General features: G+C 39.7%; 1 protein-coding gene and 1 long non-coding RNA gene across 3 annotated transcripts in view; one reads left to right on the top strand and one right to left on the bottom strand.

The window, feature by feature from the left end:
- The window catches only part of LOC146035856 (uncharacterized), a 41437-nt gene that overhangs the window by 16264 nt on the left and 12322 nt on the right, over positions 1-12851 (top strand). For both annotated transcript variants that reach the window (XR_014460733.1, XR_014460732.1), the window contains one exon: positions 11015-11285. This is a non-coding gene — a long non-coding RNA (uncharacterized LOC146035856). The remainder of the gene's footprint in view (positions 1-11014; positions 11286-12851) is intronic.
- GPC4 (glypican 4) overlaps positions 1-12851 on the bottom strand; it is a 99665-nt gene that overhangs the window by 82051 nt on the left and 4763 nt on the right. The gene's annotated exons all lie outside the window — the stretch shown is intronic.

Genomic DNA, 12851 nt, shown 5'->3' with positions numbered 1-12851 from the left:
TTTAAATATAGTTTGAAGGCCATTTTTTTGGTTGATTTATATGTCATTAATAGCATTAAGTAAAAACAGTAAAAAAAAACACAAGACAAGGAGAAAAAGCGGAGGTCCCTGCTACATAACGAACAAAATTTGTTGCCTTGCTTTAGTGCCTACAAAGTAGATATGTGATGGAGTAGGTTCAAACACAGTGCGCCACAGGTGGTCAGCAAATACGTTTTGGTTGGTGATTAAAGGGTATTCCCAAATTACCCCAACAATATTGCAAGTAAAAAGAGGATAAACACCACACGTTTTCTTCACATGAATATAATGGGAAAAATTTACAACCCTTTTTGAGCTGTCACTCGATTAATATTTCGTACAGGTATTAATAGAAAATCAATCCTCAATTTGATGACACAATCATATGGAATAAAAAAAAAAGAATAATTCATAGTGTAACAATATTTAATTAATTAATACAGAAGAATCAAAAGATTAAATTCCCTCCAGGGATTCCAGGATAAAACAATTACCAGAATAAAATGAGAACCTTATTGAAAAGAGTTCTCTAATAAGCTGATTTATTATTAAAGAAATTTAACAGCATAAGGATCCACACTTATCCCAGAGTGGCAGATAGTCTGTAATTACCAGAAAGTGTGGCGAACTAGATGTAATCAGTTCTCAATACAGCATTTCAGGGTTAACAGCTTTTGATGACAGTTTACCAGACCCGGAATGCTGCAGCAAAGTTCCTGGCTGGCGTCTCCCTCTTCAGAAAGTGTATGGGTTCCTTTGGCTGTAGTCTCCTTTCCAATGCGTTTCAACCACAACTGTGGTCTTTTTCAAGGCTAGATGTAAAAAGCTTAGTGTCCAATCCTTTAAAAAGGTGTCTGTAAATTACTGAAATGAAACACCTGTTTACCCGGCCGGACGGCGCGGCCAATCGCCAGCTTTCCTACCGGTCACATGACCGGAACTTTGAGTGCATCAGAGAGGATGCTTCCAGAGTCCTGGCGTCCGATGTCCTTACTCAAAATGGCGGAATGTATACTTCCGGCTGTACGTCGCGGCATCCATGATCAGTGCCTACAAAGTGTTTCACTTGGACTACAAAGCAACACCAGGTATTAATCCTAATCCACAGCAAAAATGTTATACCCCTTTCACACCAGAAAATGCAGGGACATAACCAGGAATTTGGTCCCGGGTTCATGCCAGGCATTCCCGGCCCCTTTCACACAAGCCTAGATTCCTGGGTTGAAAATCACGGGACTTTGTCTAGGCATTTCAACCCTGCTAGCAGGGCTGAATGCCTAGACAAAATCCTGAGATTTTTGGCCCGGGACCCATTCACACCATTACTAGGCCCGGGAATCTAGGTTGGTGTGAAAGGAGCAAATCCGGGAATGCCCAGCATAAACCCGGGACCGAATTCCCAGGGAATACTCACAAGTACAGCTAGTAGAAAGTAGCTGGTTGCAAAACTTTACCCATAACATTGCAAAAATGTATGTAAGAGAATCATCTATTTATAGGTCTAGTGTCTCCAAAACACTGCCATCTGTTGGTAGCCAGTGAAACGACATCTTTCTCTCAGAGCTTTCAAAGCCTGTACTTCAAGCGGGCTTACTAGTCATTTTACATTCCCTCTGGCCTCTCCTAACAACTAGGCCCAATTTTAAAACCAAACAGGCAGTTTAGTCAGGAATTTTTATTTCACATACATCCCAGTAGCAGTTAAATATATATTGTGCCATTACAGGCAGGAATGCGAGGGAGTACTGGTCTAGGGCTTTCATTTGTCTCTCCACTGTCTACCCACTTCCAAGACCAATTACATCTAAATGTCTAGAGATGCAGAGATTATAGTTTAGATAGATCGCTTAAACATTGATAACAACCATCATAAATCTCTCTTTATTGTTCTCAGAGTTTCTAAGTGAAACCAATCTATTGATGGTTGGACCAAACAATCACACAAATCAAGGGCTAATTTGCCTGAATCAATGCCTGAAAGCAAAGATGCCCTGTCGCCGATGCTTTTGTAATCCACTTTGCACTTTCGCAGGCGGCTTTCAGCGAAGGATAAGCAGTGTTGCATACTTATCAGGGCAATTATGACAATGGGCAATAATTTGACAATACAGTGGAGTGAATAGATCTGCTTATTCTGGCCAGCACATCCCCGCTTCCTCTGATGTGCCTGCCAAGGAAAACTTGACTCCCACTAACGGGACAAATGAAAGCAAGGACTGATGTTATTCCTATGATTAACACTGCAGCGTGTGAGGATTCTAAAACTATTCGTAATCAAATAACATGCGAGGTTTTGAAATTTAGACGCAAAGGAAAGTGGTTATTTGTCAATCAGGAAACCAAAAAGCCTAAGAGGGCACAAAACAGATAAGAAGACTTGATTTGTGCCACTGGCAGGGATAACAAACATAATTGCTTTCAGGGGTAACAATGCAATGGGACTAGGGGAGAGGGCAGGAGGACAAGGGAAAAGGCCTGTGACAGAGACAAGACAAAAACTTTCAAGGAAAGAAAACTGCCATGAATAGATTCCTATGTAAATAAGAAGGCTGAGTGGATATTGAAAGGTAATAAAATAGATTAACAGTCCTTTGCCTCTATAGCAGAAGGGCAACTCACAGCAGCAACTGTGCAATATACAGACAGAATAGCTACTTGTGTCACACTGGGCATCATGCATTACAAGGCAAATAAAATTGCAGCCAATTAATTTACAGCCAAAAAAAAGCACAGGGTGGAAAGAAGGTGTGCGATAAATACATTTCCATTAACGAACGGTGATTTTAATGATCTTAACTTCAAGAATAAATATCAATGTATAAAAAGGTTAATTGTATAATGCATGTTTCTGTATTTAGTGTTCCCTCTAAGATTCTTTTGCAGAGTGCCGCACCCTGCCCGTTTTTAACGTTTCAAAATGCACCCTGCCCTTTTTATGTGTGGCACTGTGAGCCCTTACTTTGGCCCCCACCACGCTGACATGCAATGTAATTACGGCAGAATATATAATGGGCATAGCAGAGTATGACCATGTTTAATGGGCGTAATACTGTGCAATTTTTTATATTATTTTTTTGTTTCGAATGTCAATTTCTAATATAAAATGTGCCCTCCTGATTGAAAAAAGTGCCCTGCCGGGTGGTCAGCACCCTGCCCTAAAAAAAAAATCCTAGGGCCGGATGCACTAAACTTCAAAAGTGACAAAATGGAGTGATAAATAACCAATCAGCTCCTGACTGTCATTTTTTAAACAGTCTGTGACATGGAAGTTAGGGGCTGATTGATTGTTTATCACTCTCCTTTTTAGCACTTTTGAAGCTTAGTGCATCTGGACCCTAGAGTGAACACTAGGTTTATGCAATGCCTATATTTGTGGGTGGACAAATAAAGAGGTGCTACCATGCAGAAACTTGTACCTGTGCTAGCACTTCAGTACCTACTTCTTATTAATGCAACACTTTAACAATATGGGGGGTATTCAAGGTTTCTCCTTATTTCTATTTTTTGGGGGGGAAATAAGGGGATGTGACTATTTATTCCTGATGTCTTCACGCTTGCAGATCCGGCTCTGTTAAAAGCCGAATATGCATTCGCGGAAACAGACGTGGATTCACGTTTTCTAATTTTTGCATGGTTTCCAAAAATCAACGAAAAAAGGAGAGACTTTGAATAGATGGAATGCGTATTCCATCTATTCTTTGCGGAAACGGACGCTATTTTGAAGTTTTTCTGTGGAATAGCAATATTGAATCCTCCCTTATAACTGCTACTTCTTACTAGTGTGGCGTCCTGGGGCAGTTGGATTGTACTAGTCTAGGCCTGCAACTTATATCCTCCTTTCACACCGCACCTCAGACCCGGGGAAATGCCAGGTCTCTGATGTGTCGACCCAGGTCGAGGTATGGTGTGAAAGCACCAAAGCTTATAACCCAGGTGGCAAATCCACCTGGGTTATAAGAAGGGTTAAACCTGAGTCTCCCTCTCTATACCCCCGGCTTCCAATGAAAGGGGTATAAGGGAACCACCTGATGAGGTCATCTGGCTATGTAGCAGGTGGGTCCGTATTTTTTTCTAAAAACTATGCAAAGAACCCCATTTTTACTCGATGTTGAATTGCAGAATTTAATTGTTCAGATTACCAGTGTAGGCAACTTAAGTTAGGCAAGTAGCCTCAGTTTTTCGCCGAGTACCAGGTTTACTTCCCTATGTTACACCTGTCTATGCCGCCATATAGAATATTTCAGTAATTCAACTATACATACTGTTTTGGCCTGGTAAGTTTCATCTGCAATCAGTGTTATTTTTAACCAATGCATTTTTCTGATTAAAATCCAGGACAAATTCTCACTACAATGATCAATGAGAAGCGATAGTCTTCCCACTATACTATAGAATGCGAGCAGAACCCTCTTATCTCTTGTTATTGCCTAGTCTTGTTTGCGGTTTGTTCCAAATTGTAAGTTTCAACGGAATATGACGATTCTATATAAGTAAAATTATAAATAAGCCATTCCATATCCCAAGATAATCAGGAAAATAATTTGTAAAAAATGTTTTGACTGTACCTAAGACTCTCCTGTGAGACAATGCAGTAGAATCTCTATTTTCCAAACAAATATTTGACAAATTTCAGAAATGATAAATATATATAGCAAATGCTATCTACGGAATGTGCTATCCTATTAAATTAGTGACCGGTTTCAGAAAAGGTCATCAGACCCAACAGCCCATACTGCATAAGCCAGACTATAGTGCCAGGCAAGAGTAGACTTTGTACTGAATCATTTGTTACAATCATGCCAACTGCTCTCACAGGGACGTATCTTGTTTTTTTTAACAAGCTGGACATAGATGTAAGTTTGTTAAGCCAGGAGAGATAAGAGTTTAAACTCTGGCGTCTGTCAGAGACTGTTTGGCTTGGTTTAGCAATGTGTCTTATGGCAACGGAAACAATTTGATAGATATAATTAAGCGGAGTGTGTGTGTGTGTGTGTGTGTGTGTGTGTGTGTGTGTGTGTGTGTGTGTGTGTGTGTGGGGGGGGTGCTAAAAGTAAAAAAGTGCAAACTTTTCGTATTAAGTCATATGATTCAAATGAACAGATATGTCAAATATCTTTTTCAGACTGAAGTGGACGGCAACCGATTCCACATTAAACCGGAATTTACATGGCAACATTTTATATCGTGCTGTACAATATTTAAGTATACACACACACATTTAATTCCAATGTCCCGTGCACACGGTTTGATTTGGTCTAACTTATGATTCGATTTGGCTTATAAAAGCAAAATTGAATCGAAATCTAATGGACAGCGAATGGTTTTCAGTCTCAATTGATCCCGATGCACAGCATCGAAATCTAAAAATAGGCTGTGTTTGCAAGACTATATAGTACAGATCGAATGATGTTGCCTTCGATTCGATCCCAAACGAATCAGGATTGAATCACAATCAAAATCTCACTGTGGGAGCCCCCCTTAAAAGAAACATGAAAAAAAAAAAAAAAAAAAAGAAGAAAGAATGTACTGTCCCTGGCTGGGTTCTCTTGCCCTATAGATGAAATGTATCATCGCTTCTAAAGAGTGGAGAAACTGCGCATAGTAGCCAATCAGCTCCTAGCTTTCAATTTATAGTATGTCCTTGATAAATTCTAGCCAGAAGCTGATTGGATGCTAGGGGAACCTTCCCCACACGTGCCAGGTTTCTCCAGGTTTGATACTGTAAATTTCACTGATGTTTTAGGTCTGTCCACCTTATACGACACTATGGATAAGTGTTTGTCGTTTGATTAAACACAAGGAATTTCAACTGGTATCTATATTAGCTGTAAATGCTTACGACTATACAGTACATGTATGCGTTAAGCCAACATTGTATTTATCCTGATATATTCATATCATTAGATTGTTGTTGGGCGCTATGAATTCTGCGCCGCCTTATAAACAATGATGACTTGTAATTGAGCAAAATTACAGTTTGTTGCATCACAATAAACCAAGCTTTTACCATGCTTGTGCTGTACAACCTTCTGACAGAAACTAGCAAAAAAACATGTTGCCCCAAATGCTGACTGTAGAGTTCATATTAGAACCCTGCACCTTTCAAAACCAGTGCAGTTCCTTCTTCCTGCCTGAAGTGTCGCTCTGCTGTGGTGGTTCTAGCACATTATGCTCTCCATCTCGGTACAGATGAGACCAAGATAGAAGCACCAAAGCAGACAGCGACACCACAGGCAGGAAAGAGGAACTGCAAGGGTTTTGAAAGTTGCTATAATGAACACTATAGAGTGCATACGCTTATAAACATGCATTACTTCAGGCAATAGGTTATCAATACTGCTGCATGAAATGCCAGTATTTGGTGAATTCAATAAGTTTCATTTCTGAACCATACTTTTTAAATTGTCCTGCTCCACCTCTAAAGTTATTCACAAGGCTGCATTAAGAAGTGGAACATCTCCCAATTAAGTTCCATATTTTGCCCCCTTATAATGCAGCAGTGTTAAACGGTCTTACATAGGAACAGGGCTCCTTTCAAAAGTTTACAACAAGGCAAAGTCTCCAGGATTTCAAAATTAATATTTACAAATCCTTTAATAAGAAGACTGCTGTGTACTGCCAGGGACCAGAGAACAAACAGCCCAATACTTGAAAAGATCCGAGGCGCTTGGCACCCATTAGTCTTCTCTTGGATGGAAATTTTCCCCAGTATATTTTGGCATGGATAGATAAACAAGAATTCACATTACCAGTATCTGAAACAACCGTATGTCTTTGCATAAAGCAGATGCCCCATCTCAAATCAGACTTTCTATGATACACTGCTGTGGACTCTGTACGCAGAACGGAGACGCGCCGATGCCTGGCCAAAAAAGAAAGTTATGTAATAGCTCAATTATCCTAAATTATAAACTCGGAAAATAACTTTGAAAGGTTGCAGACTGCTGTAGCCATAACGCAGACGGCTTGAGCATCTTCACCCAACTGGATAGATAGATTTGAAAATAAATGATTGCACAGTGGCCCAAATATTTATTGCATGCGTATGGGAAATGCGCATGGGATCCATCAGAATGTCAAGTTTCTCTTGCATCTACAGTGGTTGAGAGGAAATCTGTAAAGTCATCCATAAAGTCATCCATATCTGATATATGAGAGCAGAATTACATCACATCAAATTCGCATTGAACTCCCCCCCTAATCAGACTCATGTGGAATTGAATCCACATTGGCGGTCATTCGTGCATACAGGAATAAATCTGTATTGAGACTTGCAAGCATCTTTGTTGTAACCCTGCCTCCTTGTCCAACTGGTCAGGTTGAGACGATACTTGATGCAAAAAGTATGTATGTATTTCTGCTTATCCTGCACAGTCTTTAACTCCACTGATCTTAGCATACACGAGGGCTGGTTGATATGCAGTTGCAATGTAATCCACTCTGCATATGCACAGATCTGGAGTGTACATGTAGCAGAAATACACATATCCAATGCCAGATGCGGTCCTATCTGAGAAGCTAAATGCTCTGCCCACCTTCACCTGGGTACCGCTGAGAGCTAAAGAACAGACAGATCAACTGGTTTCTGACAACCCTGGCATTTGTATCTGTATTTGGAAAACCATACATTAAAGGGGTATTTATTTATTTTTATTAAAAAGCACATTTCTATTGCTTTAGGTTTAAAATACACAATTTACTAAAATACTAACATTAATAAATAAATATTTTTAAAAAGTAACAGTTTTAGCCCCTGAAATACTAACTAGATGGGGGAAAAAAAAAGAAAATTCGATCTAAATATATGTACCTGGAGAAATAAATGAAAACTGACCATTATTTAAATACACCCCTAAGCCTACTAGGGTTGGGACCAAATTGCATCCATTGGCTGAGTGTCCAGTACTGCATGCTAGAGCAGTGGTTCCCAACCCGAACCCCTTAAGTACCCCCAACAGTGCACGTTTTCCAGGTCACCCAGCAGGTGCACTCAATCACTGACATTTTCTAAAAGATCAACAGGTGGAGCTAATTATTTCACTTGTGATACTGTGTGGAGACCTGGAAAATGTGCACTGTAGGGGGTACTGGAGGACCAGGGTTGGGAACCACTGCTCTACTGCACGCAGTACTGGACAGTCAGGTAACGCATTAAAACGTGCACTGTTAAGAACAATGTTGAAAACTTATGTATGGAAACATTCCAAAAAAAAACAAAAACAAACACAGGACTGCAGCATGTTTAATATAAAAATGCAATAACAAAAGTTAAAAAATTCATTTATATCTTCATTTATAAAGTAATCAACATGATAGTCCTGCACAGGCACCAGACCAGATAAAACACGCACAGTACAAAATACACAGTATTATTACCAGGCTTCTAGTTTAACAGGAAGTCTCTTCTACAGTAATTCACACGCTGATCACAATGGCAAGATATTATCAATCGAAAACGTGCTCATGGCAGTAGTAATACAGGGACAAATATAAAGTTGTCTATTACAAAACTAAACTCACCAAGTGTCCTCACAGATGGGAACTTTGCCACAAGGTACTATGGGGCAGATTTATTAAGCTCGTCGAAGTGATAAAGTGTCTGGTCTTTATCACTGGCCAATCAGCTACTACCTGTAATTTTTAGTACCAGCCACATTATCACTTCACCAAGCTTTAATAAATCTACCCCAATGTACTTTAAAATCATAGAAGTGCAGTGAGGAGATTCTAAACTACAATTGGCGCAAAAACTAAAAAAGGAGTAATTTACAAATAAAAGTTCCACAATCCACTCAATCATGAGACCCTTCAAAGGAATCCCCCGCCAACACAAAAAAAATATTATTTTCTGTTTTCCACGTGAATTAAAAATACAAAAATAAGAATATACAAAAAATAATTTCTAATTAAATATTCTAACATAAAAAGATAAAATAAATGATATTCTATATTTGAATACCAGAAAACGTAATCCTTCAAACTTTAAAAAGAAAATGTAATTTAAGACGTGTGTATATATTATATATAGGAGTTTCTTCATTTCAAAATGGATGTCAATTCAGCGTTGGGCTATTTTGGTGGATGTGACTGATGGTCGTCATATATATGTAGGTCATATAAGTCAAGTAACAGTAAAGCTTACTCTCCGTTCTATTTTAGCAAGCGAGAGTTATGCACTCGCTTCTGTCTGTGTTGTGACAGGGTCCTAGACGTAAATGAATGCTTCCACCACTCCACATTTTTGAACCAGTCAGTCATGCATTTTTGGTATTGTTGAATTTGGTGCGAAGCGGCACAGCATGAGTACTAGTCCTTGGTGGTCCACCAAGTTTTCAGACTAAAAAGCCATCTCTTTTGTCCCATAAGATAAAGCCGTCCAGTAGGTCATTGAAAAGTCCAAATAAAAGCAGCAGCAGCCTTGGAAGGGAGATGAGGGATTAGACAAAACAAAAAAAATGGAATCTGGAGGAACTCAATACCTCAAATTTTGCAGGGTTAATCATTTACACAGAGGTATATGGCCCTGAGGTACAGCATTTGGCAATATATAAAATCAATAAAACATGACTGGTAATGTTTATTATCTGCTTGCTTACATGCAACAGACAAGCAGTGACCCAGTGTCAATATAGGTCTGCACCCCTCCATCGTTAGACATGAGCTATCACTGTAATACATCATTAAGTGCCCCTTACTCACCATGCATGGTGTATGCCCAGCATACATTCTGGGACAGATTTACAGGTAGCAGCAAACAACTGTATGCCAATAATTGCTAACAAGTTTTATTTGCACCCCTGAAGGGTTTAAGTCAGGCATATACAAACTATGTCCCTCCAGCTGTTGTGAAACTACATATCCCAGCATGCCTTGCCACAATTTTAGCAAAACTGTGGCAAAGCATAATGGAACTCGTAGTTTCACAACAGCTGGAGGGACATAGCTTGGACATGCCTGATTGTTGAGGCTAATGCCCACTTGGACTTGCATTTGGGACAGCAGTATAGCTTTATTCTAAAATGCAGAACGAAGATCCAGTCAGCGATATCTGGTCTGCGAGAATGCAATTAAGAAAGAAAAAAATGCATTACTTAACTTGGTACTTCTGCAGTTTCACGGCGCGGGGCTCGCTTTGCTAGCCCATGCTGCGGGCTCGGTGGCTCGCTACGCTTGCCACGCTATCTAAAATCAACTCCATGCCAACATGGATAGTGGTGGTATGAACTATCCACATTGGCATGGAGTTAAGTTACTTTATTTTAGATAGTTTGGTGAGCGTACAACCCGGAAGTAGCCCGGCACCATGCTGGCGCCGTGAAACTACACAAGAACACTTTACTTTACTCAATTCAGCAAGATTTGTTCTGCTTCACTTTGATTGCACCTAACATTTAATTATGGGAGTGTTCTACATCTATGCAACAAAAAAAAAACCCGCTAATGTAGTTTAATATCTGCCCAAATTTACATCAACCACTAAAATTCATCTTCCCAACCTTGGTGATCTTATCCATCCCTTCGTCTAAAGGTATACAATTATGTACATGGGAATTTTGGAGACAATTAGGGAAAGTAAAAAAGCCTAAACACGTACATGCACCCAGTTCTTTGGAGTATCACTACACAAAAAAAGGATCAGGGAAGTGTATTTTGTGTTACACCAGCTGTGCAAATAACCGGAAAGATTTGTTTAGTTGTGTTATTCTCTCTCGCTGTTCCCATATATGGCCAAAATAAAAAGCACATTTTAATATGCTGTCCAAAAAAAATCTTATTTTTTTTTTTTTTTTTTTTAAACTCCCTGTATCCACAAGAAAAAATATAATGTATGGAAATATGTATAGAAATTGAAGAAATCGAATTGGTTCTGTCATGAAGGGCCTATAACCCACAAGCAATAGGCTTGTAGTAGGCTAATATATTTTGTGCACAAATCTATCTTTAAGATTACATTAAAGTGCCAAATATCAATGTTCATAAATGTCTTTTGCAGGTATGAAGTCACAAACCAAGACAAGCAAATAACTGAGTGTGTCCCAACAAGAATGAATCGCTGCATTATGAGGGAAGACGGTACCAGACTTTCCACTGATTACGCATCCCTGGTATGAAGGGAGCCGTCCAAAATATTACCGGCAATGTAAACTGTTCTTTTAGACCAGGATTTCCTGAGACGAATAAAAAAAAAAAGAAAAAGAAAAAAGAAAAACCAAAGCTGAAACAGCAATGAGTGCCTATGCAACAGGCTCAGTAAACATCTCAAGGTTAGTTCCTGCAAATACAGAGAAGGAAACAACCTCTCAGGTGTGTGTGAAGAGTTTCTGGGCTGTTAGTTATGTTCACATTACAACTAGTAGTAGCAGAGGTTACACGAGGTTAACAGGCGTCTGTGGTGAGTTTCAATTAACATACAAGGAAGGAAAAAAAAAAAGGTTTTGCGCCTGTGGGGAGTGAGTGAATGGACTGGCTAATAACTTACAGAGCATTAGTCACAGCAGGTTTCTTTCCTCATAAATTGTGAGCAGGGTCCTTCTACCATTTTCACTGTAACAACCCAATGGGGGAAGTTTACTAAAATGTGTATTCTACTTCACATGTGATGTTGCTATTGGCAACCAATCAGATCCTGTCTACTATCTTCTAAAGGGTGCTAAATAAGTAGATTCTGATCGTTTGCCCATAGCAACATCACATGTGAAGTAGAATACATATATTAGTAAAATTTTCCTTAATTTGTTTTTTCCCTATTTAGAATTGTAATGAGCAACGGAACTTTATGTGCTGCGAAAGTTGAGATGTTGCCTGTAGCAACTAGAGAGTCTACATATTTATTCTAGTAACTTCTAAAAGTTAATAGCTAGAATAGAATAGCTGATTAGCTGCAATGGTCAACTCCCTCACTTCTATAAACCCGTAAATATACCAGAGTTCCGGTCGTGGAGTGTGTAATGAAGCCTGGTACAAAGAACAGTCATGGTGCCAAGTGGTAGCGCGGCAGTTGTGTCAAATCTGTTAAGATAACAAGCTGTTGAATAAAATGCATTTGTTTTATAGAGGATCTACAGCGACCAGCTAGTGTTACGGGAGGTTGAGGGGCACCAAACTACAGGGGCCTGGCCAGGGGGTGGAGGGATGAAGTCCTGGCCTCCCTCACAGCTGTGGCAATCAAACACCCTTTTTGTTGTTTCTTGTTTTACACTAAATAGGCTTCAGATCCAAGTAAGTATTGGCCTAAATACACCACAATTCCCATCAACATCTGGTAGGGATCTATCAGAGGTCACGTGCGTACGAGTCAGTATGATGATCATTTATATTTATGTGGATATAGCATCCTACCACACTAATAATCTATCACAGAAATATCTGCATGACCCGACAATGGGCAAAAACCTCATTAACTGCTGCAACTGGCATACATATAGCTAAAGTTAAGGCTGCCATCCACTAGTGCGATATGGGCATTTTTTATACGATTGTTGCATGGAAAGTGACAAATCACTTATTGCAATGCGAGGCATGTTCCAGTGTGCCTCACAACCGCAGACCCTTCAGGCTGCCATGAATATTCAACGCAGGTTATAGCCCTTGCTGAGTTTGCATACAATGTATCGTATGCGATCCTGCCACACGGCAGCCGCCAGGTGACTTGGTGGGGTATCTATGCAATGTACATGCACATTCATTACCTCACCCTAGGGGATAGGGGCCTTTACCCTAGACTCTGGTAACCACTCATGAAGCTGTGATCTAACATTTAGGAACATTACTTTACAGCCCTGACATAGAAGCAGGTTTATAAAACATTTGTGACCCATCACACAAACAAC

Source organism: Crinia signifera, chromosome 9 (genome assembly GCF_055691185.1).
Source record: "Crinia signifera chromosome 9, ASM5569118v1, whole genome shotgun sequence".
Taxonomy (NCBI): domain Eukaryota; kingdom Metazoa; phylum Chordata; class Amphibia; order Anura; family Myobatrachidae; genus Crinia; species Crinia signifera.
Note: the sequence above shows the minus strand (reverse complement) of the source record. Positions and strands in the feature narration are given on the sequence as shown.